We start from the raw sequence: 26,426 nt of genomic DNA on the forward strand, positions 1-26,426 counted from the left end.
CTTGATAAACCAGTTCCCCCCACTTCTTGCCATCCTCCTTCCCTCTTCTAAACTGCTCTTTCTCGTCTGCTCTTGTCTAGGAAATTGGTTGAATCTGTATCCTTTCTTCAGAGCACTGGGTTTCTGCTCTGCCTGGCTGCACAGGACAAATACCCGGGAATCCCTTCCACCCCCATAATGTGTCCCATGCTCAGAGATCCTGATCTGATTGGTGAGAGCAGGTGCCAGACGCCCAGCTGCTGCCTCCAGCAGCCAGGGTTTAGAACTGCTTTATGGGCAGTTACAGATTCTCACCAGGCTCGGGGATGGCTCTAGTCTCACCTGTGGAGTTCTTTGTGACAACTCTTTCCCAAGCACAGAATTGATTTTTGAATCTCTGGTGGGTGAAGACACTGCCTCGGCCTCTCTGTGAGTTGTAGTAGCCAGGGGCAGAGTCCAATAGTGGAGCAGCCCAGGGCCAAGAAACGGCCCCATCTACTCTCCAAGATATCGAAGCACCTCATAAGCAGTCATGATGTGGTTGAGGTAATTCCTAATCAAGTGTTTAAAAGCTAACCAATGTTGGTGCTATCAAGGGGCCAGAGATTTGATCATAGTGGCCAAATCATCGAAACTCAGGGAAGGAGTCTCTAAACTGAGAAGCTTCAAGACTTGTGGCTTGAAAACTGAATATGTTTCAGCTTAACCAGCTGAGCCACCTAGGTGCCTCTAGGCAAAGCTATGTATACACCCAGAAAAGTTCAATGTAACCTGACATGCATAAAGCGTATCTAGGAGGGCAAAGTTACCAACGTTAGTGACTCTCTGTCACCTTCTAATTTTTTGTAGGTTTTTCTCTCACAGATCAGTCTAGTCAGGCTCTGGCTACATCCAGCCATCAGTGATGGGGGTCGTTAGAGCAAACCCTCTGGTGCTATTTGGCATGTTCATATCAGATTATTTGAGTCAAATGGCAAACATTTAACGAGCACCTACTACGGGCCTGGCATAGAGGAGCATGGACGTGGATCAACACAGGTGCTGTCCTTGAGGCGTGCCTCACGTGAGACGAGCTCTAACTATTCTAACGTATGAAGAGTGAAATCATAACCCATGAGACAACTCACAGCTGCCTCCTCCGGCCGTGAGCTCACATAGAGCAGCACATGCGCTGCAGAAGTCAACAGACAGGAAGTGCTTTAGGGCTCTGTTCCCTGAGCCTGAAAAAACGCAGCGTGATTAGCATGCTTTCGTCCAGGAACAGGTAATGCAAAGATCAGGCAAAGCAATTTATTTATTGATTTTATTTTTTTAGAGAGAGAGAGAGGGCAGGCGTGCGAGAGCGGGGACAGGGAAGAGGGAGAGAGAGTCTCCAGCCAACTCCCCGATGAGCACGGAGCCTAAGTGGGCGGGGCTCCATCTCGCCACCCTGACATCCTGACCTGAGCCGAAATCAAGAGTCGGACGCTTAACCAGCTGAGCCACCTAGGCGCCTCTAGGCAAAGCAATTTAATGCAACAAGTACGTAATTGAGTGTCACCTGTGAGGGGGGAGACAGAGATGAAACTCATGGTGTCACAGTTCGACGCCAGAGGGAAGACAAGTGCTTGGGTTATTCTAAAACAAAAGAAAACGGTAATAATGGCAGCTGCCATTCGGTGAGCACTCAGTGTGTGCGAGGCACAGTGCTCAGTTGTCATGCTCACATATCACACCCATACACCATCAGTGTGCTTGTCAGCACACCGTACCTTTGAGAATACTGAGGCTGTGGAGGTCAGCTCCTGTGCCTAGGATCACACAACATAAGGAAACTTCCTGCCCAACTTCTGTTGTGCATTCTAAGGAGAGAGGCATGAAGGAGAGTCCCTGGGGTTGGGGTGGGAGAGGATGCTCTGGATGGGGGCTGGATTGAGTTTTCCCAGAAGCAGACCCCAGACAAGGATTGGAGCACGAGTAGTTTACTGGGAGTGGTGCTGGTAGGAGTAGTGATGTGAGACAGAAGGGAAGGGAAGGACACCAAGTCAGGGTGCAGAACCCAGGAGTTCCTTCTGTGAGCAACTGGATGTCAGTTGCCCTCGGGCGCGCAGTAAGATGATGCAGACCACACCTCAGTGTTATGCTGAGTGATGAAGGCGCTGGAGATAATTTGTCACCATGCTACCACCCCTCATTAGTTGAGGGGTGCTTCCAGGGGCATTAACTCTCTAGCAGAAAAGGGTTGGCATTCTCAATGAATAGCCTCATGCATCTAGGTGAGTGCACTGCTCTAGGCCTATCTCTGGCTGTGGCCCCTGGAGGCCCAGGGATGAAGGATGGCAATGCAAGTGCTTGTCCACACCTCTACTGGGGAGGCACCATGTTGTCCTTGAGCTTGGAGACCCACACCCACTAACTCCTCTTCAGAATTGGAGGGGCGAGCTCAAGCCCAGCAGAGAGAGACTTCTTACCCATTAATGAGCATGAGGACTTTACAAATCTTTCAATGACCAGAATGACATTCCAGCAATGTCCCAGAGATCAATGATCTGGGAGTTTGTTAGTAAACTGGTGTAGAAGCCTTTGGAGGCAAGTTTTATAAGCCGTACTGGACTTCAGGGCAGTGGACCTGGATTTGAGTGTCAGCTTTGGTGCTATCAGCCAGGCCAGCCTCTCTGAGTTCTTGCTGACTGGCTAGCCTGCAATACCCCATCTTACCCAGTGCAGATCTGGTATGCTCTCTGGGGAACCCAGGGCAAAAGACCCATTGTGGGGGCTCATCCCGGCTCATGAATAGAGCTGCTGCCAGGAGTCCTCCCAGAGCTGGGTCCCAGGTGCCACACTGCAGTCTTGTCCAGGGACAGACATAGAGCGGCAGAAAGAAGCGTGGGCTTGGGAGCCAGGGGTGGGGACAGAGGCCCACTCTGCGGTTTACTTGCTGTGTTGCTCTCAGCAAGTCATGTAGTCATGTTGAGCCTCAGTTCCCTCATTTGTAGAGTGGAGACAAAACTACTCACTTCTCAGGGCTGTTGTGAGAATGAAGTCAGCCAGTGCAAGCATGCTGCTTTGCACGGTGTGCAGTACATAGCAAGAACTCTGTAAATGTTAGTTACTTGTTATCATCACTTTGCCCCGACAGGGTTCCCCGGGGCTGGGGGGGGCGGGGCAGGAGGGAGTACTCTGGCGCTTTGTGAGCCGCCTGGAAGAAGTCCTGACGTCATGGAAGCAGATGCTCTTACCTTGTCTCAGGCTGTAATTGTCAGGCTTTGTTCTCTTCCACAATTAGATATATTGGGTTCAAAAGAGACATTGTCTCACGCTAATGAATAGATTAATAACCTCCCTCCCCGGATGCAGGAGACTTTATCAGCCTCTTGAAATGTTGATGATGTCTCAGAGAGGGAGCTTTAGGGAGGCACTCCTAAATAAATCATTCGTCTGTGCCATACCTGAGCCCCACCCTTGGCTGAGAGGCGGGAGCCTGTGGCCGAGGCACATGAACTACCTGGGGATCCATCAGGGGGCACGTGCACTGGGTGCCCACAGGCTGGCCTCTAATCAGCTGTACGGGGAAAGATGAAGGACCTGACTCTAATATCAGAGGACGGGATAAGGGCTGAAGGAGCTCGAGAAAGTTACGCTTCTCAAGTTTGGGCTCAAACTTACAACCCAGAGGTGTGCTCAGCAGGCCTCGCATCAGGCCAGAGGGTGCCGGGCAAGCCCAGCTCAGCAGCTGGGAGGCTGGTGGTCCCTGAGGAGCTGGTGAACACTGTGCCCTTGTCTTCCCTCTCCAGGAGGCCTGCTTGCCAACATGGTGCCCTTGGCCGAGTGTTACGTGGCTAGAAGTCGGCCTTGAGGCTTGAGCATTGCTCATTCCACTACCTGCTCTGGTCTGGCATGCAGACCACTCAAGTCAGTGTGCTATGTGTGAAGAGCTCCTCTTTTATCTTTCCAAGGAAACCCAACCAATGGTCTGTTTCCTTTATCCCTCAATGCATGTTCCTGCTGTCTGATGTGGGGGTCAGACCCCTTAGCTGGCAGATGATCTCTACTCCCATCTGGGGGGAGCCCTGGCCTGTCAGCATTTGATGAGATGTGACACTTTCTCACTTGCCCTGCAGAAGGTCAGCAGCTTGGGGAGGAAGCAGAACTTATTTAGGAGAAAGATATTTCCAACAAACTGAAAATAGTATCAGAGCCTTTTAACAAACAGAACCAGATTTCATATTTATTCCTCTGCTTTCATAATTGAATTTGACGTATCCTGAAATGAGCGATTTTTAAAAAATTATCTATCACACAACAGAAGGCATTAGGGTTTTTTCCCCCCTCTCTCTCTCTCTCATTAACATTTTAATTTTAGAGACAGAGTTAAAAGAAAAACACTGACACCAAGGTATCTAGCATTTCATGAGAAAATGGCGAGACTTTTGAAATGGGGAAATTTACCAGGCTGCCCTCCCCACCCTGGTTTGGCCAATTTGTAGGAACTGACCTTCTCAGAAGGATTGGAAGTCTGAGCAAAGCCAACTACTAGTTTCCAAATTGATTTACTAACCAAAATTGGAACGGTTCTCAAATGCTCCCAGGATTTGGGGCTATTAATACCGAAGAACAAATGGGAAGGAAAAAGTGAGTGTGTAAGGGGTGATTTACGACCGAAAGGAAGTTGCGAGCTCAGAAACTTGTATGCAACCCAATCACAGAGCCCTCTGGAGAAGTTCCAGGGAAGAGATGGAGAATGTAAAGGGAGAGTGTTTCCAAGGGATATTAAAGCTTATAAAAGGAGGTAATGTGGGCTTTGGGCCTGCAGTGAGCCGGCGAGGAGCTGACCATGTTGGACTGCTCACAGCCACAGCAGGTTTCGTGTAGATGTCATCCGTGCCTGAGACACTCCCCCGAGCCTTTCCTTGTATTTATTTCTTACCATTAGTTTGTCACCAAGCAGCTTAAATGGCAGGAAGAGAGTCTCCCCACCAGAGTGCTGGGACTGTGACCGCTGCTATTCAAACCTGTGGTCTCATCTCAGGTGTCAGGTTCCCAGGTGTCAGGGCTGGGGCTCAGCTGCTAAGCGTAAGACCAGGTCGGAGAGGAGGTGCACAGGGCAGGGTGGTTGGGCACTCACAGCCCGGCCAGGTGTTCTGGGAATGGACATTTAACCCCAGTCTTTTTTTTTTTTCCTCCCATAGTTCTTACAAAAGTTAGTATTATTTACAGCTTTACAGAGGTAGAATTGATACAGGACGAATCGCACGTATTTAAAGCGTACAAATTGCACACTTTATATATACACGTATGTGTATATAGACATGCGTGTATACATATATGCCTTTACTTGAAGGACTAAAGAGAAGCTTTGGCTTGGGCCGGGCATTCTCGTGGGGGTGCACACCAGTCACATTCCTTTGGGGGATTTGGGACATTTCCTCCAGGAGGAGGAAAGGCTGTTGAGATGAGCTTCCAGCCATCACTCCTTGAAAGATAAGAGGTGAAACTCTTTGCAAACATAACCCAAGTGCCTCAAATGGCTAGGTAAAGGACTTTTCCTAAAAATGAACAGCAGGAAATAATCCAATCTAGGGGGCCAAAACTATACCCTGGGGCAGTTTTTTATAGATTTAAAACTGTTATACCACCAGGATTTCATCTGGGAGGTATAGCATATCTGGCTTGTTATGATTATAACTAGTCATCATTGACCAATTCTGCTTCTTAGAAGTCATGCTCTGGCTAAATGGGAGAGGGAGGAAGGGTTTCAGGGCACTGGAGGACTGGGGCTGTTTCTAAGACCCAAAGTCCCTCTGGGGAAGCCTCTGAGGGGTCGGCTAGAAAGACTTTCCACTGTTAACACTACCGCTACTTCCGGCATTGATCACAACCCTCCACTGCTCAAACGGAGCCTCCAGATAATGCACATTGCTGCCAACAGAATGCAAATGGAGAAATACCATGGGTTTAATCAGTGTTGGCCAAGGAATAGGGGGAGGGCAGGGTGCAGAAAGGTCAGGGAATGAGGAGAGATCTAGTACACGGAGGAGAGTCAGGCCTCATAAAGGGATTTTATGGCGTGGCTAGGACCAGAATTGTTGGCATCAGATATTTACTGGTCCCCCAGGATCTGCAAGAGCTGGGAAGAGCCTCCACTCCCAGTCTCCTTCTGCCAACTGGCATTCTTGCTGACTTAGCAATTCTTGAGAAATTCTCCTCTGATCTCACTTAGAATGTTTCAGTTCTATATTCATAAATGGGATGAGGAAGAAACTTCTAAAAGCAAGGGCTTGGCTCATTGTGGAGGCAGAAGTTTTCTTCGGAGGCAGCATCTGGAAAAGCACACCACCAAGTATGTGTTGAAGAGCTTGGGTGGTCAGCAGCACCAAGGCAGGGCGAGGCCAGGCATTCAGATGTCTTCCCAGAAATGGGCCTGGTGGGAAGGTCAGCCCCGTCATCATCAAAGTGCTCCTGACCAGATGACACACACTACCCTGTACTTTCCGGTCCTCTGAACAAGTTAGTGCCAAAGGCCCACGTTCCCTTGGTGATGCCTGTACTTTGGAAGCAACCCTGTCGATTTCACCAGGAGGGATGCCCTACAAGAATCACTTCTCCTTCCCAGCCCGGCTTGGATCCAGATGTCTCTGTGGGTTTTGAAATGGAAAAGGAGTAATGTCCTCCCTGCAGTGTCAGCAGACCGGAGAGTAACCCAGACTCTCTGGTTTCAGGCTGGCAGAGACTTCCTGCTGAATGCGGGCAATTATTTAATGATAAACCGGAAGAGTCCGGTTAGGTTTTCTTAAACCTCCTCTGCCTTTGCCTTTTAAAGGCATTATTACTTCCTTTATTTTGTCAATAGGTAACATAGGCTCATGATACAAATTTCAAAAACACTAAAAGGGGAAACCCTTTTAAAATTTCAAAAAAATGGAAAGTCTCCCTTCTTCACCTGGCCCCGACCACCTGGGTCTCCTTCCCAGAGCTGATCCATAGTGCGCATTCTTTTTTTTTTTTTTTAAGATTTTATTTATTTATTTGACAGCGAGAGACACAGTGAGAGAGGGAACACAGCAGGGGGGAGTGGGAGAGGGAGAAGTAGGCCTCCCGCCGAGCAGGGAACCCGATGCGGGGCTCGATCCCAGGACCCCAGGATCATGACCTGAGCCGAAGGCAGACGCTTAACGACTGAGCCACCCAGGCGCCCCATAGTGCGCATTCTTGCCTGTGCTTCTAGAGGTATTTTTTTTGTACAGTCAAGTAGGTATGTAAGTGGATAATCTTTCTGCCCATACCCCCATTCACCCCCCCCCCCCCCCAAATGGTAGCAGTTGCAGTTGGTTCTATGGAAACAGACTCTGAGATGGAGTTGGGCAGGGCAGGAGCCAACACCTGGGAGGAAGAGAAGGAAGCAGGGTTGACCAGAGGGAGGAGTTCTAACTGCAATGCTACCACAATAGAGGGCTCAGCCCCCCGGAGAGCTCTGGAGCCAGAATGGCCCTCTGAGTTTGGGGTATGGGGGGCAGGCCTCTGATCAGTCATTGCGTATGGGCATAATCCTTGGAGAGGCAGCTATCTTCAGCCCTGGGCAAACCCCTGGAGAGAAACTTGGGGTCCCTCCAACACTCCCAGCAGCCGGCTAATCTGAGTGGGCTCAGCCCAGCACCCACTTTAGCAGCATATTATGCACATTGCTCTTACATTGCTTTTTTTCCACTTTATAGGAGATCTTGAAGTTTGTTTCACATCAGTACATACATAGTTTCCTTACTCCATTTTTAATGGCTGTAGAATGTTCACTGGGTGGGTATAACATAATTTAAGTTCTCCATTGATGGACGTTTAGTTTATTAGCCTTCTTTCAGAAGTACATCCAATTCTGTAGATTTGGTGTAGATTTGTCTTTTCACACACGTGCAAGTATAGCCTATAGTCAAATTGCATGGTCCAAGAATCTGTGCATTTTATTTTGGAAGATACTATCCAATGCCATCCATTGAGGCTATATCAGTTTACACTCCCACCAGCAATGTATGAGCTTGTCTGTTTCCCCTACTTTTGCCAATACTATGTTTTTAAACTTTTTTATTTTTCCCAGTATGAAGGCTTGAAAATAGTTTGTCATGGTAGTTTCAGTTTGTATTTCTCTTTTTAAGAATGAGAGTGTCTTTTTGTTAAGTTTAAATGCAATTTGCATCACCTTTTCTGCAAACATTTTAATTACAGCCTTTGTTTGATTTTTCTTTAGTTGGCCATTTTCTTACTGATTGGTAGAAACTCTTTATACAGTATGAAAATCAGAACTTTGTAATCTATTTTGACAAGTTCACCCTTTAACTAACGTAGGTAGACACAGAAACTGTTGTATATTTAGGGACCTTTTGACTAGGCAATAAGGCCTGCAGTTTCTCTGGAGTTTTTCTACCTGAGCTTGGTTTAGGGTGATCCACCTATTTCCCATCTTTCTGTCTCTCAGGGGACTGTCCCTGGAGCTGTAACACCCTGAACTTGGGTAGAGCTTCCTGTGGAGTGTACTCTTTATTTTCAGAGGCACTGGAGTTGGACAGACCTGGATTCAAATGTTCTCTTTGTTATTTAACAACTATGTCATCTTGTTATGAGCTTCTCTGAGATATAATTCCTCATGTGTACAACAAGGAAAATAATAGAGATCTCGGGGCGCCTGGGTGGCTCAGTCGGTTAAGCATCCGCCTTCGGCTCAGGTCATGATCCTGGGGTCCTGGGATCGAGCCCCGCAGCAGGGAGCCTGCTTCTCCCTCTCCCTCTGCTGCTAAATAGATAAGTAAAATCTTAAAAAAATAAGAGATCTCTATGGGTTGCTGAGAGGATTAAACGGGATAATGTCTAAACTACTCAGTATGTCCCTCTTTACCCCTCCAACCTCCCCTCTCCCTGGCCACCCTCCCTCTTGCTGCTTCTACTCCAGCCACACTGAGCCTCCTTCACTTCCTTGGAGACCTATGCTCGGGCTAATGCCCCCTTACCCTGTACGTTTCAGAGTAGTCTCGTCCTCAGAGAAACAGCCTTCTCTGCCTCCCCTGTGTGAGTTAGTTGCCCCTCCCCGGGTCAGCCCTGGCATGCTGTAGTACAGCACCTTCATGCCTTCTCCTTTCCTGTCCACTGGTGTCCCTCATCAGACGGAGGCTACCATGAGGTCAGGGCCGCTGGATCTCTCCCCTGGACTCACATTTATCCGGGAGGCACGCGGTAAAGGTTTGCTGGGCGATAGATGGATGGTTAGATGGACGGCTGAGTGGAAGAATGGATGGCTAGATGGGTGGATGAGTGTGTGTGTGAGTGGGTAGGGGGTTGGATAGATGAGCTGCCTGGGGGTCACACCTGATAACTCTGGGAGGGGCTTCTTTTATTTCTGAAGGTTCTGACTTGGAAATTAAGAGAAAATGCTTTCCACAAAGCAGTAGAAACCTGACGAGAACAACTTCTCCTCAGCAGAACCTGGGCCATGATAACTTTTTAAAAATGCACTAAGAAAGCCTGACTGATTGGCTTTGGCTCACTCAGGCTCCGAAACCCGAGCCTGTGAGGCTGAGTCTCAGTGTCCTTAGCTGTCAGTAGCAAGCCCTCAGGGAACTAAGAAGGAGGCTGACATTAAAGAATCTCACTCTTCAAAAAGTTTACCTACAGACTGAGTGAGAAGATGAGCACTTTACCACCTACATTATTTGAAAATCATTAAGTATGTTTTCTATAAAAGCCAGTCATAATCTATCAAAAGATTAATCTTCAAAGATTTCATGGTTGAACTTAGAATTGTGGTATTTATACATGGAAAATGCTTCATTGACTGCCAAGTTGAAGAACATGGTGTTCCAGATGAGTGAGCTTTCTATGAAACTGAGGCTGGGTATTTAAATCCTCATTTTATTTTTCCAACGCTACTGTTACTTCAAAGCATTTTTAAATTTTTAAATTTTTTTTAAAGATTTTGTTTATTTATTCATTAGAAGAGACAGAGAGAAGCAGGCTCCCCCCTGAGCAGGGAGCCTTATACGGGACTTGATCCCAGGACCCTGAGATCATGACCTGAGCTGAAGGCAGTCACTTAACCAACTGAGCCACCCAGGCGCCCACTTCAAAGCATTTTTGAAATCTTTCTTTTGCAATTTCCTTCAAATCAACTTAGGACAAGTCTTATTTTTTTATGTCACTGTTTTTATAGAGATATGTTCCCTTCCCTGCTTAGTGAACAGAGCACCTCAGACGCAAGTCATCATTTCACAAAGACTTGGGCTTCTCTTTATAAATAGACATGATTTTCCTGGGTTCTTGTCATCAAGAATGTTTTCTGGGGCTCGGGGCTGTTAGGCTGTGTGGGAAGTGACCTCTAACTACCGTGCCCATTACTACAGGTTCTTCTCCCCCTCTTTATTACCTTTCTCCTGTTGTGTCTGCTGTGTCCTGAGTGTCCTGAGTTCTCTTGTGGTGCCTGGGCTTCCTGGCAGCTACTCACTTCTCTGCAGCTTTTTTGCACAGCCTCTCTGGACATAATTGAGAGGTTCACCTTACTGGGGGCCTGATTTCTAGGTCACAGAGATGTCCCTGCAGGAGATCACGCCTGAGCAACCAGAGTGTTCTTGCATTTACTTAGGATTGCAGGGATGTCTGTGAAGGCGCCTGTCATGGAACAATATGTTGCAACTTAAAAAAAAGTAGTAACACTAGTGGAAAGAAATTGCTTAAGAGCCGATTCCATGAGGGAACGTGGAGATTGTTATCCAGGGAATATTGATTCTAACACTCAGGTTTATTGTAAACATGCCAAAAGCAAAGCTTGAAGTGCCAGCACTCTGCATGAAGAGCCAGCACTCATCCCGTGCAATGGGACTCGTGAAAGTAGGCTGCCCCTGTGGGCCACTGTGAGTCCACCGAGAAGCGGTTGTCTCTGTCACGTGTGCAGTGAAAGGAGCAATAAGTGGGACCAGGAGTGGATGCTCTCACCACCTGCCACCCCTACCTGAGCCTGGCTGAGCCCTCAGTGGGGGCTGACGTCAATAGGAGTGAAACTGGCCAATATTAACCTGGTCCCGCTTTATTTGGGGTCCTCTTAAACAACAAAGGTTGAAGACCTGGCCACTGTCCTTAGAGAGTCTGTGTCTGCTTGGGGACTTGGGACTGAGGATGAGGGAGGAAGAGGAGCAAGGAGCACTTGGAGAAAGCCGTGTTTTGGGCCAGCCAGGCATTTGCGTTCAAACCAGGGTAACTTAGATTGCCTGGGACTGCGGAGTTTTCCAGGACAAGGGACATTTAGTGCTAAAACCAGGAAAGACCTGGACAAACCAGGATGACTTGCTCACCCAAAAGTTGCTAAACCTTCTCGGTGCCTCAATTTTCTTATCTGCAAAATGGAGGCAATAACACCAAACCCTTAAAGTTGGTGTAAGAGAGGGTGGAAGGTGATTAGATTTGAAAAGCATGTGGAATGTGGGAGCCCCAGCATATGAATGCCCTAAGACATCAAAGAGGGACAAGAATCACACAGAGCTATGGAAACTTCAGGAAAGGACACAGCCAGCATGAGCCGAGGTGAATGGGGGAAAATTCTATGGAGGGAATGTACTCCAGAGAGCCTTAAAGAGCAGTGACACTCGGTCTGAAATTATGCAAGGAGATTTGATTGCCTTGGAATAAAATGAGTGACTCTAGAAATAACTTCTTCCTGCTTTAAGCCACTTAAGTTTTGCAGAATTTAGCTACTGCTCTGCTGTGATTCTCAGGTGCCTCTGTCCCCCACCCCCACCTGTCCACTCTTTTCCTTGGGATTTGCTTCTGCTGTACCATAGGCCGAGGCCCCTTTCTGTAAAACACCTGCTTATTAATTGGCCACCCGCCCCCTCCCCGTGAGAGGTGTCTAGTGAGCCAGGATTAGGGAAACTTAAGCTCAGAGAGGTTAAGTGACTTGCCAAGAATCACCCAGCAGATCAATTTTGAATCCAGAAACAGGAACCAGATGTCTGCACCTTACTCTGTGCTTACTTTGGAAGGTGGAGTGTGGGGCCCGGGAGGCCCCAGTAGAAAGATGGAGCTCCTCTGGGAGAGACCGGGAGACCAAGAATTCCAAAGCCGTCCTGTAATTTATGTCCAGGAGTCCCCCTAAATATGTGTTAGGGAAGGCATTTTTATAAAAATTCAGCTTTGAAGATACCCCCTGAGTTGGGAAGTTTTACACCTGAAGGAAATTTCTGACTCTCATTAGGAAAAGATGCTGCAATGAGTGTATTTAATGAATTAAAGATTTGGCACAAGCTATATCAAGTATCAAGTAATGAGCTTTCCGTTTCCAGTCACACATTCAGTATTTCTCAATCCAGCCAAAATTGGCAAGAGTCAAGCTGGTTATTAAAGCAAAACCTGGAAAAGGCAATTAAGCGCTCCCAGGGTTACAAGGTTAACTCCAGTGGAAACACGAATCATAAATTTTACTCACAGATATTCCTGTTACTCAGAGCCCTGTGTGAGGGGATGGCTCCTCACCCAGGGGCTGGGCCATCGAAGGCGAGGATGACCGATGGTGCTTTCCTGTCCGGGGAAACCGAAGTCTGGTGCTCTGTCACAGTGCAGGTGGGCCGGGGGTGGGAGCAAGCTAGGGATTCCAGGGAAGCTCCATTTTCTCCAGTCGCTTCCCTGGACATGGAAGGCACTGTTCAAGGCGTCTGGAGTGTGCCATTTGAACATTTAGAAATAGGCTGAACAACCATCCTGGACACTGATGGGTGTCTTGGGGTGCAAGACTTTGGTCAGCACTAAAACTAGAAAAATCCCAGGTAAACTTGGTGACCGGTTTGGTCACCCTGTAAAGGACCTTGATATTTTTGCAGGAGTCCTTATTTCCTGCCCAACAATTTTGCAGAATGTTTAAAACCAAAGGTGTTGGATGTAGACTTCATGCTTCCATGGCCAGAACTGTTCCACCACCTGGGGCAGCGCGAGGATTAGCTGAAAGTAGGCAGCTGAGTGCCAAGCCGTGGGCAGGGGCCCAGACAAGGTCCCTGCCCTGAGGGGGCACCCATTTATCATCTGCCCCTTGCTCCATCCATGTGGCTGCTTTAGGGGGCTTTTCACCAGCCCAGAGGGCTCAGAGAAATCCTGAGTCCTACCCAAGAGCTACTCATACCGTGTCATTCAAGCTAACATATCTTCTGAAAAGGGACGGACAGTAGCTCATGTTAGTTCTTTGTCTGAAAGTGGGACCCGTTTCAGAGCAGCCAGCCAGGAGGGCTGGTGCCCTTTGGAGAGTCAAACATGCTGCCTTGAGAATGGCTTTATCTAGTTGGCTGATTAAACCTGTTTTAAAGAATCCTTCGTGCAGGTGAAGAAATAGATCATCTGGGATGGATTTGTTAAGGCTTTTTTAATGTTAAAGAATTCTATCCCATTTGGTCCTTTCAGAGGATTATTTGTTATTAAAAGGTGCCCCAGTGGAGAAGCTATAGACAAAGAACAACTGCTACCCAGCACCCCTGAGAGCCGAGATGAGCCGGCCCTGTCTGCGTGTGTGCATTTCTTTGGAAAAAGTTACATAGCTGAGTATCTCACTCCGAATTTACATGCACTGCAGTTGTCCATGGAGATGCTGTCTTTGCTAATAATCTAGCAATTAAAATGGAATGTGACTGCTCGTTAAGCCTGCCACTCAACTATGAGATGTGTATTTGTTTTCAAGTGGAGCTGGGTTTGATCAGCCTTTCTCCAACTGAAGCTGAGGACTGAAGATTTGGATTAGAACCTGAGGCCCAAAGAGGAAAGTTCCTCTAAATATCTTTGAATTTTCTTTATTTGGAAAATGGATCTTATTACCAGCTAAGATCAAATCAAAAGCTCAAAGTAAGTAAGTCATCTCAAAGTTCTAAGGTGTTTGTCTTCATGATGTGTTTTCAACATGGTTTTCCTCGTTGGATTTGAGTAGACTTTTAATAACTTGAAATGTTGGGACTTTATTAATGTTAAACTTTCTTTAAATTTTATTTAATTAAAACTCCTACCACTTAGCTTGTGTATTAGCAGGGATCTGAAGCTGCTTAGTCTGCTGTGGAGGATGCCTGCCCAAGAAAGTTCTGGGTTTGAAACCTGCTTTAGTCCCCGAATGATTAGGGAGTTTTGAGTCAAGGAAAGGACTGGATCAGGCCTGGAGAGTGCTGAGTAGTTTTCCTTGGTAGGGCCTGTGCTGGGAGCCCCACGGGGACCTGCAGTGGGCTGGAATTTGAGAACTGGTTCCACCGAGCCACCCAGCAGCCTTCCAGATGCTCAGCTACACAGAGGAAGATGGCGTCGTATGCTAGTTCTTTCTGACATCTCCACACTTGTCAGCCTGTGATAGGATTGGCAAATAAAGTCTTATGCTGTGCTCAGGGCAGACATCACTAATCTATCACCTCATGTTTCCCTCATGAACCAAGGCATGATGTGAAGCCCTGTTAACACCTTTCACAAAGCAGCCGCTGCCAGTCAAATAGAGTGGAGACTCAGATGAAACACAGCCACCGTCCCCGCCGTGTGGCCTGCTGTCCAAGCAGGGTCTGAGAGGAGAGGAAAGGAAGAAGGGCTGTCATGGTACAGCTCCATCCACAGCCTGAATGAGGGTCTCCGGGGTCCCCTTCCACACGCCCTGAGCCCTGCTCTGACTCACAGCATGTGGAGTGCATTTGGGAAGATGGACCTCCCCAGCTCCAGAGAAGCCCGCTGGACCTTCTGTCCTGCAGGCTTCCGGGTCTGGTGGGATGGAACATTCTGGAGAAAGAGCGTTTCCTCACCAAATGCTTTAGGGGATGCACTTGAAAGGCGGTGAGGAGGGTGCGGGTGGTGAGCTCCAGGTCACCGCTCACCTTTGCAGCCCTACCGGGTGTCTGTTCCTGGACACAGGAAGCCAGGCAGCCACGACAGGGGGCAGGACCACGGCAGGCCTGCGTGGAGACAGGGAGAGACTGCGAAGGAGGCTCTTGGCTTCTGGATGAAATCCTCTGGTCCCCTGGGTGGCCTGGTGTGCTGCATTTACTATTTTTATTGAGCCACCGGCTGCACAGATGTGTCCCGCCCACACAGGCTTCCAGAGGCCCAGCCCTGGCCATGGGCTCCACGGAGAGAGGGCTGCAGAGGGCCAAACGCTCTGAGCAGTCTTCACCTTGAGGTCTGAGGAGATGAAGCCAGCTTCCCTCTTAGCAGGACACTGCTTAGGTATTTAGGGATGGGAAATGGCTCTGGGAAATGGCTGCAAATATTAAAATCAGAACTCTATCAGCTCCCATCTCCCTGCTTTGACTTTTGCTCTCCAGAAAGTCATTGTCCACCTGGCAGCCGGAATGAGCTGACCTCTCAGGCCCCATCACCTCCCGCGCCCCGCGCTTCTCACCTGCTTCAGCTTCTTCGGCTTCTCCACCAGCAACTTCCTGCTCCTCAAAAGCGCAGGCCTGCCGGGGCCTCGGGGCAACTGTGCTGGCCAGTCCCTCTGCCTGGATCACTCTTTCCCAACATTTGGCAGCTCTGGCTGCAGCTTATTACCCGTGGCTCAACTCAGTGGTCCCCTCCACAGTGGGGCCTTCCCTGAGCACCCAGTCCCAAGCCGCCACCTTCCCCTCCCGGAGGCACTCTCTTCACAGAGCTCATCACTCTCAGAAATTGTCCTATTTACTTTTTTTTTTCTTGCTTATTGTCAGTCTCCCCCTATGAGAATATAAGATCTATGAGAGTAAGACCTAGCACCCAGCAAAGAGTATGTTCTCAGTAAGTGTTTGACAGTGAATTTAACCTGCTAGGTCTCCTAGGACCAGAGATTGTTTTTTCTTTGTTTTTCCGGCTGGCTTTGCAGAATGGTGAGCTAGGATGGAAGCAGTCCGACCCTCCTGGGGCGGGTATGCCAAAGCGAGGCCTGCATTGGCCTGGGTGACCCCTCTCCCTTCAGTTTCTGCTGGACACTGACAAAGAGCTGCCTCCCACCCACAGGGGCCTCTCTCTGGCCGGCCTCCCACCTCGGGGCAGCTGTGCTGGCACCTTCCTCCCGCCGCCTGCGCCGGAGGCGGCTGTTTCCTCTTGGACCCCGGCTGCAGGACAGACACTCTTGGGCGTCTCCTCTGATGCTGGCCACATGTTTCTGTTCCTGCCACAACCTTCCCAGGACACAGGCTTTTGGGTTCAGAGGTAAATAAATTCCCAGCAGCAATGGGATGCGAGGGAGGTTGACCTTCGTCATTTTGGAAAGAGAGAAAATACTGAAGTCTCACCAAGAGCAGGATCTCTGCCCCTTCCTCGCTGGAACAGCCTATCTTAACCCAAGAAGACACGTTTTCGCTTTCTAGCCTGCTGTGACAAAGCAAATCCAGGAAAGAGATGCATCAGAGCCCTGTGTGCTTCACATGTGATCTCTCTGAGCCTCAGTTTCTTCACCAGAAAAGGCAGTAACATCTATACCCAGGGGCAGTTTTTAAGAGTAGAATGCAAGCCATGCATGGAAGGTGCCCAGCACGAGCTCAATGAGGAAATACCCAGGAACGCCAGGGAGCGTTCTGGGACCACAGAGCAGCAAGACCACTAGGTAGGGACCGGATTGACTTGGCTCACCGAGGATGAGACAGAGTGGGGTGGAGCAGAGCCCTCCTCCCTGCTCTCGGCTGAGGATGAGGTGGGGCCAGGAGTCCTGCCAAACGTGGTGGTACTTACCAAGAGGTAAGGTAGAGGAGCTCTGAGAAGGATCTGAGTTCACTTTTCTCGGATCGCTTGTGCCAGATTCTGTGCCAGGCATACAGTAAGTGTGAATGAGGAGAGAGATGTGCTTGGCCATGAATTCCAGGAGGACAGTGATACTCAGTGAAGAAGGAATAAGTGAATAAATGAATGAGTGAGTGAATCAAGAGTTGTGGTCTCCCTGGCCCTTGTCCTGTCCCCACCAGGCCCCTCCATCTGCATGCAAAATCAAATGCATGCCAAGGAGTTAGGGCAGGCTGTGGCGTACCATTGGGGGCAGGCTTTTCCACAGGAAGAGGCTGGTCTGGGAGGCTCTGCTCCACTGTAGTACCCACTGGAGCTGTGGCTCCCTGCTCCCCCATGGGAGGGCTCTGGGTAGGCTCAGGGCTAGCCTGGGTCTTCCATGCTGGAGAGCAGCTCCAGCCAACACTTCCCACCTCCTGCCAGTCTTTGTGCTTGGAGATGGGAAGCCTGCCCCCATTCATGGTGACCTCCCCTCTAATTCAGTGTGGGGGAAGCGAAGATGCCCTGAAGGGGTCAGGGGAATGGGGCTGGGTGGGACCTGTGACTTGGTAACAGGCAGCAGACAATTAGAGTCTTATCTCTTCGTGTTTACCTCAAGGAGAAAAGAAAGGTAATAGAAGGATAATCAGAAGCCTTATTTATTTATTTATTTATTTATTTATTTATTTATTTATTTATTTATTTATTTATTGAAAGGAGAAAGAAGCAGAATGCCTAAGTGTGTGAAAAGTGCTATTTAAATTTCTTGTCTGTAGCATATACTCGAACCTATAATTATGGCTTTGAAAAAAAAAAGGGTAATTATGAAAATCTCTAGGCTCATTAAAGACATACAATTGACATCCAAAATTGTTTGAGTTAGAAATGATGCTGGAATGAGTCTCTTGCAAGAGACTCAGAGGCAAAGAACTTTGCTTTTTAAAAACTCTAAGTTCTGGATTAACCCAGAGTGTCTCAGGCCACCTCACATGATGCTTCCCTCCTAGTGAAGGAGATGACACAGACGTTGCCCCCTCTGTAGGGCCAGCTCAGCTTGGCCTCCAAGGTTTAGGCTTGTTGGTCTTGGTGGGTGGTGATTTTCAGGGGCTCGCCATAAACAGTGGTCACCAAGAGCCCTGCTATCTGTTTGTTTTGCCATGCCCCAGGCTGCTCAGGCAACCAAGGAGCAATCAGCAACCGCTAGTCCATTTATTTCTTTGGGATAGAATATGACTCTAGAGTCAGACTGCCCAGAATCAAATCCCTATGCCGTCACTCATGAGCTGTGTGACCTTGGCACATCTCTTCCTGTCTCTGGAGAGGTTGGACCAATGGAGTGTGGGCAGCTAGAAAGCCTCCTTTGCCAGAGCTGGGACCCTGCTCTTCTGTGAGTCCTAGCAGCACCCTCATCTTTGAAAGTACAAAGAAAAGAGAGAGAAGCAGTATAACACAGTTTATATTAGCTTTAGCCGGTTCATATCAACCAGTACTATGATAAGAAGACCAGGTCCAACATAATGAGAGGGTAGACAAGATGTACGATGGGTTGCCGGCAGAGACAGCAGGGCACTGAGTTTGTGGCAGGGTCTCTAGGAGAGACAAAACACCCCCGTGGCCTTCTCCCAGAGCCCAAGAGATGGACAACCTTAGTGTGATAAGAACATGTCTGACAGGCCATAGCGCCAGGTGAGCTTACAGAAGCAGGTTTTCAAAGGCTGGGCTGCAGGCCTTTGTTGCTAAGATCACAACCTTTGAATGCCTCTCCTCCTTGCTGCATCATCCCCTGATGACCTCCCCGTGGCCTCCCACTGCCTCTTACCCAGGCTCCCCAACTGTCCAGGCTGTCCCTGGGCCATGTGGAGGGCTCTGACGTCTGCTGCAAGCAGGCCCTGCCACCTTTAGGACTGGCTGCATCCAGCCACAAGGAGCTGCCTAAAGTCATGTCATCTTCCAGCTTGTCAGTACAGGGAGGCCTCTGAGGGCCAGCTGGGCCTCAGTGGGGCGGGGCTCGCCTGCATCCTGAGTGTCATCTCCTGGTGGTCATCCTAGGGCCCTGGGCTGGGACCTGCTATGGTTCCCAGGGCCACTGTCAGGTCACACTGTGGTTGTCCGAGTTAGTAATTGGAAGTAATTGGGGAAGTCAACATAGCTTTTTCTTTGGCTGGTGGTTCTTATACCAGCCATTTGTGGCCTGTGGTCAGTCAGCCATGACTCTAACAAAGGCCCTTTCTTTGAACTGATATTGTCTCTTCAGCCTGAGGCTTAAGTAAAATCTGATCTTCTAAAAAATCTGTTTCCTTAGTACTTATGGCTCTCATCAACTACTACAATTTTAAAAAATGAGAATTTGAGTTGGATCATAAATCTAAATGTAAAACCTAGAATCAAAAAGCTTCTAGAAAAAACATAGGAGAATTTCTTCACAGCTTTGGGGTAAGCAAAAATTTCTTAGATGGGATACAAAAAGCACAAACCATCAACAGAAAGAACAATGAATTGCTTGTCAAAAGTGATAAAAAGATGCTTTTTATCATCAAAAGACACCATTAAGGAAATGAATGGGCAAGCCACCGAAGGGAAATATATGAAATGCATATATCTGATGAAGGAACTGTATTCAGAATACATAAAGAACTTCAACAGATCAAATAAAAAAGACAAGCCAACTTAAAAAATGAGAACAGAGATCATACAAAATAAGATACGCGAATGGCCAATAATGTCCATGAGAAGTTGCTCAGCGTCATTAGTCATCAGGCAAATGCAAATTAAAACCACAGTGAGGTAGGCTTTCTCGCCCAATACTGGGGCTAAAGTGAAAAGGACTTCTCACACCAGTTGCTGGTGAGGATATGGAGCACCTGAACCTCTCACACATTCCTGTTGGGAAGGTAAAGTGGCAGAAGCACTTTGGAAATGGGTTAGCAGTTTCTTACAAACGAATGTCTTGTGACCCAGTGATTCCATTTCTGATTATTTACCCAAGGGAAATGAAAGCACATGTTCATACAGAGACTTGTACAAGAATGTTTGTAGCAGACTTATTTATAGTAGTTCCAAACTCTCAACAAACCAAATGTTCATCAACAGGAAAATAGGTTTTTTTTCAAGTATATTATACTCATACAGTGGAATACTATGCACCAGTAAAAATAACAAACTGCTAATACCTGTGACACCGTGGTTGGACCTAAAAAACATGCTGAGCAAGAAAGGAAGCCAGACAGAAGAATGGGGCCAGGGAATATTCTTTATGATTCCATTTATGTGAAGTTCTAGAATGGGCAAAGCTCATTTTTGATCCTGGAAATCAGAAATGGTTGCCTCTGGAAGCAGGGAGGCAGAGATTGACCAGAAAGGCGTGTGAGGGAGCTGAGTGATTGGAAATGTTTAATATCTCTGTCTTGTCTGAGATGATGATTACACAGGTATACGGTTGCCAAAACTCCTCAAATGGGACATTTAAGGTCTGTGCATTCTGTATTGTATAACATTTAGTGTATTTTATGTTTTAATTAGGAAAATAATGTCAACTGCCAGGGTTTATTGAACACAACACTGTGCAGCTCTGAGACCGACCGCCTATCAGTGGCCTCTGCAATGCTCACAACCACCCTCTTAGAGGAGTAGGACCCATCACGACCACTTTTTATCTGAGGGTTTACAGGGCCATTTAAGTAGGGGAGCCAGAACCTAAATTCTGTGGCCTGTGGCCTTACACACTCCAATCGTATTTCTGGCTCTTATTTTGTTATCTCCATGTTCCCATCAGCGTTTATCACTTGACCTTGCGGGTACTCCGCGAAATGGTATTGGACTGACAGTGGGAGTTCCAGGCATTGTCCACTATTGAGTGAACATGTGCTGCACATCGGGCACTCTGCTGGGGCTGAGGAGAAGCAACAAACAAGAGGGGTGCCACCCCAGGAGTCCACAATCTGGAGAGGGCCACGCGGACAGACATCTGGTCTCCTGGGTGTTTGCTGCGCCCGCGTTCCTTCCTGATGGTCTCTAAGCCCAGTCCTGGTTTTATTTTCTGATGCCTTCCAAGGCTCCACCCTGGTTCCTGCCTAGCTTGGAAATGTGTCCCTTGATGGCGCAGATGCCCTTTTTTCTTCACAGGCACTGGTTCCAGAAGCAGGTCAAAGCACAGGCCCCCTGTCAGAGAGAGACCTGTGAAATTCCCTCGGGCTCTTGGTTGCACACCTGGGCCTCTGCATGGAATCCCCATCTCCGGGGCTCTGGAGGACGCTTCTGCCAGCAACAACACAGTCAATGCTGCTTCTGCATGTGCTGAGGCCCAGGGGCAGGGGGCCAGGCCTGCCCTGGCTTCCAGTTTCTAAAGACAGGTTTGGTGCAGGTTGAGACATCATGGCCCCCATAAATCACAGGGCCTTAGGGAGCTTGCTTTCTTGCCTTTGAATCATAACAGGCAGCTCTGTTGGGCCCTGTCCCACCTGCAGATCTGGTGATGGGCATCCTTCCTTATCATCTGCACAGAGTCTCCTAGAGACCCATAGTGCTCCATACTCCCAGCCCCCAGCCTAAGCCCCAGCCCCAGCAGCAGTGGGCAGAGTCATGCCCACCTGCCTCCAAGTTTGGGCCACTGGGCACCCTATCAAGATAGCCTAGTGACAGACCCCTGCTGCCTGCCCTGGTCCACTCAGCCCAGGCTGTGCCCGCTCTGCTTTCCCTGCACATCTCTGGTCACCGGCAATCAAAGACCTCAGTGGTGTGGCTGAGGATAGCTTTGGCTGAGGTTCAATACCTTCATATCTCAGGGGACTTTTTCCTAATAATTGTCTCTGTCCTGTTCTTACCTATCTTGGGATCAGAGTAAGTCAGACTGTCTGACAGGGGCACTGGGTGACCTGCTAGGAGCAGTATTTTGAGGGGCATAATCCCTATCACCCCCACCACCACACATACATCTTGAGCACTCACTTGAACATTACAAAGCTCTTTGCTGTGCATTTTATTATTCAATCCCCCTGTCATCCTGTGAGGGACACAGCAAGGGACCGTCATTCTCACATTTAGAGGAGGGAATAGATTCCAAAACTTTTGATAGCTTGGTCCAGGTCTTGTGATGATGTCTGAGCTGACAGACAGTGGGACAGACAGATAGCCCTGAGTTCATGTTCCCTGAGCAGAGCCTCACATGGTCCAGATCTGGGCATCCCTCATACTTTTTTTTTTTTTTTTTTTTTTTGAGGCCAGATAGGCTGTATGGGGTGTTTGCTCAGGTGCACCCAAGAGAAGGCCCAGCAAGATCGAGACAGAGGCCTGGCACTGCCAACTCATCCTCCACCTGGAAACCAGGGTGATCACTTTCTTTCAAAAAACTTATCTGACCCTGTCACTTTTCTGCCTGAAGCCCTATTGTGTACTGGGCACTGGGCTCCATGCTTTATGTGTTTCTCTTTGACCCTTACAATAGGCCTATGAGATGTTTACATGAGAAGAATGAGCCTGAAGGTACCACAATGACTAACTTGCTTCCATTGCTGGCTGGAATTTAATTCTAGATCTGGCTACAAAGCCTGTGTGCTGAGCCACACTGTACCCTGCTTCCGGCTTTAACATTTTTTTTCTCTCTAGCCCAGTTGTAGAGGGTTAGTGTCCCCCCAAAAGATATGCCCCAATCTTTTTTTTTTTATTCTTAATGTTAATCCCCATACGTTACATCATTAGTTCTAGATGAAGTGTTCCATGATTCATTGTTTGTGCATAACACCCAGTGCTCCATGCAGAACGTGCCCTCCTCAATACCCACCACCAGGCTAACCCATCCTCCCACCCCCTCCCCTCCAGAACCCTGTTTGTTTTTCAGAGTCCATCGTCTCTCATGGTTCGTCTACCCTCCGATTTCCCCCGCTTCATTCTTCCCCTCCTGCTACCTTCTTCTTCTTTTTTTTTTTCTTAACATATATTGTATTATTTGTTTCAGAGGTACAGATCTGAGATTCCCTACAGTCTTGCACAATTCACAACGCTTACCAGAGCACATACCCTCCCCAATGTCTATCACCCAGTCACCCCATCCCTCCCACCCCACCCCCCACTCCAGCAACCCTCAGTTTGTTTCCTGCGATTAAGAATTCCTCATATCAGTGAGGTCATATGATACATGTCTTTCTCTGTTTGACTTATTTCACTCAACATAATACCCTCCAGTTCCATCCACGTCGTTGCAAATGGCAAGATCTCATTCCTTTTGATGGCTGCATAATATTCCATTGTATATATATACCACCTCTTCTTTATCCATTCATCTGTCGATGGACATCTTGGCTCTTTCCACAGTTTGGCTATTGTGGACATTGCTGCTATAAACATCGGGGTGCACGTAGCCCTTCGGATCCCTACTTTTGTATCTTTGGGGTAAATACCCAGTAGTGATATGCCCCAATCTTAACCCCTGGTAGCTATAAATGTGATATTATTTGGAAATAGGATCTCTGCGGAGGTCACCAAGTTAAGATGAGTCCAACTGGATTAGGGTGAGCCCTAAATCCCATGACTGAATCCTCATAAAAAGGCACGTGAAGACCCAGAGACGCAGAGGGAGAAGACCATGTGAAGATGGAGACAGAGATTGGAGCGATTTGTCTATCACCCAAAGAATGCCAAGGGTTGCTGGCAACCACCAGAAGCTAGGAAGATGCGAGAAAGGATTCTTGCCCTAGAATCTTCAGAGGGAGCTTGGTGCTGCCAATACCTTAATTTTGAACTTCTGGCCTCCTGAACTGTGAGAAAATAAACTTCTGTTGTTTTAAGCCACCCAGTTACACAGCCCTGGGAAAGCAATACACCGTCTTGTTGTTGTTGTGGCAGGGAGAGTCTAGGCCCCTCGGGGTGCAATATTCTCCTCAGGGAGATTTCTAGTGCCCATTTGCGTATGAAAGGCTCTGAGAAGTCCCAAAGCCAGGAAATGTATTCTATGGTTTTTAATCACATTATTTCCCAAACAAATGACCTCGGGACCCCTTTCTCCTAAAACACCTTTTGGCATGGTGTGAACCTGAGGCTTCCAGGAGGACACTTTGAGAAATGCTGGTAAACGCCAAACAGGCGTCCTCTCAGGCTCACCCGAGGCTGGAAACAGCCACGTGCAGGGCCCTTTTCAGGAAACTGCCTTCTCGATTGAACCACCTGAGCATTTCCATCACTCCTCTCACCAGCACTGGGGAGAGAAAAAAGGGACATCAAGAAATTAATTATTATAGAAAAGGCTATGAAAATGCCATTCACAGCAGCGAGCAAGATGGCAATATTTAATATCAGACAGGGACCCACAGGCAAAAATAGCAGAGGCAGATGTGCAGGCTTGTGCTGCTTCATCTCAAATGTGAAAAAACACCAAGTCTGAAATCTGGAGCAGCTCTGTGGGAACCATCCATGAGCTTTTGCAGAAGAATTTCCCCAAAGGCAAACCTGAAAACTTCAATCACTACTCAGGGATACTTTGGCATGCCTCCACCTCGGGGCCCAGAATGTCTCAGAGATAACCGTGCAAGGCAGCCCAGCCAGGCCTCCCTGTTGTTCCCAAAGGGTGAGGAACAGCAGTTTCTCACCCTCTGCAGCTGCAGATACCAAGGCTGGAGGACAGATGAGCCACACGCTTGCTTACTCTGTGAGGAGCTGTTTCCATCCCCAGGCCCACTGTGTTTTAACAGGGTGGGCATTTTTAAAGCAAGGTCAGGTGATGCACCTGCTATTCTGCTGCCTGCAGGCTTTCCCACCGCCCGTCCCTGCCTGGCTAACTTCTCAGAACAAATGTCCCTTCCTCCAGGAAGCCATCCTTGACTCTCCGGCCAACTGTGTCCCCCTGCTTTACTCTCCCTAAGCACCCTGGACATCCTGCTCTGAGGCACTGACACCACACTGTGGCACGCTCAGTGTCTGTCTGTCTGTCTGGCAGCTCTGTCTCTGCCAGACTGTAGGGCTCTATGAGGGTGGAATGGTCATAGTCACCACTGCGTCCCCAGCACCCAGCCCAGTGTCTGGCCCGAGAGGGTGCCCAGAACATAACTGATGAATGAACATCTGTGCTTTTCCCTGGGTCCCTCCTCAATCCCCACTGCCATGGCCACGAGCATCCTTTCTGTGCACCAGCTCCCCTCCGGCAGGAAGTGGCCACACAATCGCCAGCACCCAGGAGTGCCCTCCTGCTGATCAGCATACAATGCCAGACTCAGTGTTTTGGTGTTTATAGCAGGCTCATGCTCCCGCAAAGATTTCCATCCTGAGATGCGGCAAATACCCTATCCACTTGCAGCATTCAGTTAGTGTTACGGTTGTCACATCCACTTTGGACCTGGCTCAAAGTCCTGCCGAAGGCCCGGGTTCCAGTGGTGGGCTTGTGCACTGCTCTGGGCTGGGGAGGCTCAGGAGAGCAACCTCTGCTTCAGACACAGAGGTCTGGGAGTGGGGGAGGCCGCCACGCCCGGCGGTGGGGGGGTTGCTGGAGAGCACATCCTCTGAATATGTATGTTGGTGGCAAATCAGGAGGGGAAAAAAGGTGGTTTTCTTAACCCACTCAGCTTCGCAGTGACATCAGACCCCAGCCCCAAGCCTGCCCTTGATTAGAGCTGGTAGATTCTGGATTAGCTATTTATTTATTTTTTACAATTTTATTTATTCATTTGAGACAGAGAGAGAGAGAGAGCACAAGCAAGGGGAACAACAGAGGGAGAGGGAGAAGAAGACTCCCCGCTGAGCCGGGAGCCCAACACAGGGCCCCATCCCAGGACCCCGGGATCATGACCTGAGCCGAAGGCAGACGCTTAACCATCTGAGCCACCCAGGCGCCCCTGGATTAGCTATTTAGAGGACAGGCAACTTCTAACTCATCTTCGCTTAGGCTTCAGGTTTTCCAAAGATCCTCATGCATGAGCAACATAGATCCTTTTGTCAAACATTGAGCAGGATGTGGGCAATATCCCCATTTTAAAGAGAAAAACAGACCCAGAGATGTGTAATTATTTGGCTAAATTGTGACTCAGGACTTCTGACTTTCAGGTCACTGCTATTTGGCCATTTACTTTAAGGGACACATTTAAAGGTCAAGTTGGATCAAAATGAGCTACTTTTTGTTTCTCTGTTTATTTACTAAGTTCTGGGAGGTATGTGAAGAACTTTATGTACATTATGTCATGTATTAACTCTTTCAGGCAGGTATTATTATTAGCCTCATTTTATAGATAAGGAAACTGAGGGACAGAGAAGTTCAATGACTGCACAACATAACAGGGCTAATAAATGGCAGACTCAAGATTCAAACCCAGTACTGTGTGATGGCAAAGCTATGCTCATAACTGAGTTTTCTGGCAGTTTCCATATGTCTAGATAGTTTTCTGGTGTCAGGCAGACTGCAGTGTGAGTCTGGGTTGACGATGCAAACCCAGTGCTGTTCCTGACTGCCACTCAGTTGTTGGGGCTGGGAGTTTGACTAAGAGTAGGCTTTGATGTGGGCAGGCATGGCCAGGATGGCTGAAGAGGAGCTGAGGTGGGGGGTGGGGGGCTGGTGCCAGGAACACTCTTGTCTGAGGGGACTTGACCTGGCTCTGGGAGGGACTGTCGGTGTCTCGTGGGCCCTGACCACCCCAGCCAGGCTCTGGAACCCCTCTGGAATCCCTGCAGGTCTGTGCTCAGGCCCTCAGGCCTGGACCACCCCCCTTTAGCCCCCCATTCAGAGCTCCCATATCCAGCTTAGGGCCTGCATTTTCTGGATCTGACTCAGAGAGCAGCCCCTGCAGGGC

This window comes from Mirounga angustirostris, unplaced genomic scaffold (assembly GCF_029215605.1).
Source record: "Mirounga angustirostris isolate CCGP_5_RB_7025 unplaced genomic scaffold, mMirAng1.0.hap1 SCAF_7, whole genome shotgun sequence".
Taxonomy (NCBI): Eukaryota; Metazoa; Chordata; class Mammalia; order Carnivora; family Phocidae; genus Mirounga; species Mirounga angustirostris.